Source organism: Phalacrocorax aristotelis, chromosome 2 (genome assembly GCF_949628215.1).
Source record: "Phalacrocorax aristotelis chromosome 2, bGulAri2.1, whole genome shotgun sequence".
Taxonomy (NCBI): Eukaryota; Metazoa; Chordata; class Aves; order Suliformes; family Phalacrocoracidae; genus Phalacrocorax; species Phalacrocorax aristotelis.
This window is the reverse complement of record NC_134277.1, coordinates 58,428,344-58,433,417: the sequence shown is the minus strand read 5'-3', so window position 1 is coordinate 58,433,417 and position 5,074 is coordinate 58,428,344.

Sequence of the window (5,074 nt, the reverse complement as noted above, 5' to 3'; positions counted from 1 at the left end):
TAGAGGCATCAATCCACTCTTTCCTTTTTCCTATCCTGCAACAGCTTTTGGCTCAGAAATATCTGAAGTGGTGTGAGGAAACCCTTCTGGTGAGAGGAGCACACCTCTTCACCCCATCCCACCTTGTCAGGCTTGGGCTGCTAAATCTGTACCACTCATGCCAGTAACATGTCTGGTCCTCTTGTTCCACTTGATACCCCATCTGCTTCATCACATCTCAAACAACTCAGTATAATCTTAAAAAACCACCTTCTGCATCCATTATCATATTCCTTGAGCAAGAAGCACCTCTCTGGGAATGTCCCTCAGGCTTTTCATTTTTCTCTCAGTCCACTCTCACCACTCATTTATGTTATGTGACCAAAGAACTCCTCCTGGCCAAGACAATGGAACTTTTCCTGGCCAAAGCTAGGAAAAGGTTGGGGCTTTTCTTTTTTTCTTTTCTTTTTCCTCCTTCACATGCTCAGTCTACTTGCTGTTTAGGCCACAGTCATCATCTCCACATTAAGGGACCCTGTACCCTGTTCCTACCTTTCCTTCACCTCCTCAAACCACTCACCATCTCGTCGGCTTCACATCCCTTCCTGATCTCTGATCTCAGTGCTGTGTTCTCTCACATTAACATATAGCTCTGACTAGCACCATATGCTCTTAAGGAGGCTAGATCTGATACAGCTACAAGGAGTGTGCACCCTACTGAGGAGGAACATCTCATAACCAAAGCCTGTAGCCATCTCCATCTTGTCAGCCACTGCATCAGTTACACTGATGCTGTCTTCTCCCCTCAGGGCTGCTTTGTTTGAAAGATATATATTTTTCTTTTCTTTTCTTCCCATGGAAAGCTGATAGCTTAACTTACTTAATGAAGTCCTCTACAGCCTGATGACTGTGATTTATTTTGCTTCCCAAATGGCTTAATTCTACATTTGTTAACCTTGATTTGTCAAAAGGACCAGTAATTGGAACAGGAGTTACAGCGGCTGCTTTAGATCAAATTATGCAAGAATTCCCCACAGTCTTCAGTGGGCCACAGTTTTTCTCTTTTCTGGCTGTATTTTCTTTTTCAGTGTCTGCCAAAAATGCTTATTTTTGTTGAAATTTCCAGCAAAAATAGCTCAGCAGTTTGGAACAGGAATGTGGTGTCAGAGGTAAAGGGAAGGATGGAAGGCATCTTGTGAGTAAAAACAATCTCATGCTTTTAACATCCCTGAAAAGCAAAACAGTTAGCTACTGAACTAGCTTTCCTCAGCAACTGTGCTTTTAGATATCACAAGAGAAACTGATTCTGAGTGAGCACATCCTTTTGCTAAGTTAGAAGGCTGTGCAAGTCAGAAATCGTTCACTGCATCAGACTGGATGCAACATTTAATGGGCTGTGAGGTCTGGCCAGGTGCTGTCAGGACATAGAGGGCTGTTGGGAAACCTCCATCCCTTGCAAGGCAAAGAGATCTTCCCAGCATTTCATCAAGGTAGGTGCTGATTTGGTGATGTCCCCCATGAACATAGCTGTGCAAAATCTAAAATAGGTCTTCCCTCACACATTGCTGCTGAGGGGGCTCTCTGAGCACAGACATCTCTCTCAGACCAAGTGAGACATCGCTGCTCATTAAAACCTGGACACCTTAGGGTTCTTTCTGATGGGCTGACTCCAGTGTGACATGAACTGGACTATCAGAAAACTATTTTTGTTCAAGTTTAGTTGCTTCACAGAAGTAGAGCCCTAATTCTCTTTATGCTCAAATACTTGAAGATTGAGATGATACAAGTCCAGTACACTTGGAGGCTGAGTTAAACTTAACTGGGAATGAGTGGCAAAAGCATCTTGTTTTGGCTGGCCCAGGGTATCCGTATATCCTTGGCATAGACTACCTCAGGAGAGGGTACTTCAAAGACTCAGAAGGGTATCGGTGGGCTTTTGGTATAGCTGTCTTGAGTAAGGAGGAGGTTTAACAGCTGTCTAGCTTGCCTGGTCTCCCAGAGGATCTGTCTGTGGTGGGGTTGCTGAGGGTTAAAGAACAGCAGGTGCCTGTTGCTACCATGACAGTGCACCAGCAACAATATTGCACCAGTCAAGACTCCCTGGTTCCCATCCATAAGTTGATCCAGTAACTGGAAAGTCAAAGAGTGATCAGTAGGACTCATTCACCCTTTAGTAGTCCCATATGGCCAGTGCAAAAATCTAATGGAGAGTGGAGGTTAACAGTGGACTATCGAGGCCTGAACAAGATCACACTGCTGCTGAGTGCTGCTACACCAGATGTAATAGAACTCCAATATGAACTGGAGTCAAAGGCCACCAAATGGTTTGCAGCAACTGATATCACCAACATGTTTTTATCAATCTCTCTGGCAGCAGAGTGCAGGCCACAGTTTGCTTTCACGTGGAGGGGTATCCAGTACACCTGGCATCAACTGCCCCAGGGGTGGAAACACAGTCATTTGTCATGGGTTGATACAGACTGCACTGGAACAAGGTGAAGATCCTGAACCCCTGTAGTATATTGATGGCATTATTGTGTGGGGCAAGACAGAGAAGGAGGTGTTTGAGAACAATCCAGATTCTTTTAAAAGCTGGTTTTGATGTAAAATAAAGTAAGGTCCAAGGACCTCCACATGAAATGCAGTTTTTAGGAATAAAATGCCAAGATGGGCGTCATCATATCCCAATGGATGCGATCAATAAAATAACAGCTATGTCTCCACCAACTAACAAAAAAGAAACACGCTTTCTTACATGTCATGGGGTTTGGGAGAATGCATATTCCAGGTTATAGTCTGATTGTAAGCTCCCTCTATCGAGTGATTTGGAAGAATAATGACTTTGAATGGGGCCCAGAGCAGCAGCAAGCCTTTGAAAAAATTAAACGGAAGATAGCTCATGCAGTAGCACTTGGGCCAAGGGCAAGATATGAAAAATGTGCTTTACACCTCACACAGGGATAACAGCCCCACCTGGATCCTCTGGCAGAAAGCACCTGGAGAGACTGGAGGTCGACCCCTAGGGTTTTGGAGATGGGGATATAGGGGATCTGAAGCCCATTACACTCCAACTGAAAAGAAATATTAGCAGCATATGAAGCAATTCAAGCCACTTCAGAAGTAGCTGCTACTGAAGCACAGCTCCTTTTGGCACCTCAGTTGCCTTTGCTGGGCTGGATGTTCAAAGGGAGGGTCCCCTCTGCGCATCATACAACTGATGCTACATGGAGTAAGTGGGTCACACTGATAATCAATAGGCTTGAATGGGAAACCCTGACTTCTTGGGGAATCCTGGAAGTGATCATGGACTGTCCAGAAGGCCAAAACTTCAGAGTGCCACCAAAGGATGTGCCCCTTTATATAATAAATTAGCAGAAAATGAAAAGCAATATGCCCTGTTTACAGACAGATCCTGTTGTATTGTGGGAAAAGGTCGAAGGTGGAAAGCTGCTGTGTGGAATCCTACAAGACAAATCACAGAAACTGCTGAAGGACAAGGTGAATTGAGTCAGCTTGCAAAGGTGAAAGCCATCCAGCTGGCTTTAGAGATTGCTGAACACAAAAAATGGCCAGTATTTTATCTCTATACTGACTCATGGATGGTGACAAATGCCCTGTGGGGGTGGCTACAGCAATGGAAGCAGAGCAACTGGCAGCACAGGAGTAAACCCATCTGGGCTGCTGAATTATAGCAAGATATTGCTGCTCAGGCAGAGAACCTGGTTGTAAAAGTGTGTCATATAGATGCCCATGTACCCAAGAGTCGAGCCACTGAAGAACATTGAAACAATGAGCGGGTAAACCAGGCTGTTAGAATTGAAATGGCTTAGATGGATCTGGATTGGGAACATAAGGGCAAACTAGTTATAGCTCAATGGACCCATGACACTGTGACAAAGTGGCCCCAATGATCCCTGTGAAATTGCACAGCTTCTGACCAACGCTATTATGGACTATGTCCAAGCAATACAGTTGAGCTTTGGCGAGATTTGCAACCAAACTCAGATCCACACATCTTTAGGTTAGAAAATGCTCAGAACAAAAGAAAACTGAACAAAATGTGCTGTGATCAGATACCTTTTATTAGTTTGAACATGATACTGCCTTTCAGTGTAGTGATGGTAGAAAACATTAGGCATCAGAAAACATCCACTTGAATACTGAGTGTTAAAAAAAATAATTTTGGCAAGTAGAACACATCTGACAATTCTGTTAAAATATAAATCTTAAGTTTTGCTCTTCCTGCACTTAAGTGAACTCCTGTCTTGAAGAAAAATGTAGTGAATATGTGTATTCCCTAGTACCCTATAAAACCAGTAAGTCAATTCAGTTTGGGCTTGAACAAAAAACCTATTCCCAGATGATGTTTCTTTGATTCTTTTGCATCCTGAGGCACTTGGCAAGAATCCTGACAAACAAGGTTAAACTCAAAAGAGACTCAAAATACCTGAGGCAGTGGGTTTCTAAGCCTTGATCAACTGGAAAAGAGGGAAGCATTTCTTTTTTCAGGGAGAGGAAAAAAGAACAAAGAGAGACCAGTTAAGCAATGCAAACTCAACACAGATACCAAAAATAGAAAACCCTAACATTGACAAACCAGGAGGCAGCAGGCAGAAAATATCACATCACTAATGTTATTAGTACAGCCAAAATAGTACAGGGTGAATTACCACTGAACACAAAATAAAATCTGGGGATGGTATAGATTATAACCAGCTCTAGCAAGCAGTGAACTGATTATTCACCAGCAATAGCTGCTTGGTACTGTTCCTCTAAAAGTAATGTGATATCTTTGAAAAGGGAGGGGTTACAACTAATGTAAATCTTTTCCACTACAAGCAGATCTTTGGAGAATAAATATCCATTTTCCATATTTTACTTGATACTGTAAATTCTAGCATTGTCACAAGCACAGCATATCCATGATTTTTTTTTTAATCAACATGTCTAATAAAAGGCCAGGCCCCAGAAAAACAAGCTCTTTTCTTTTTACAGCAATGCCCTTCAGCTTTGACCCTGGCTGAGATGGTAGCATCACAAGGACGCCTGTATGCCCATTTCACAATTTCTTGAGATTGCTACCAGGTGTAGAGTT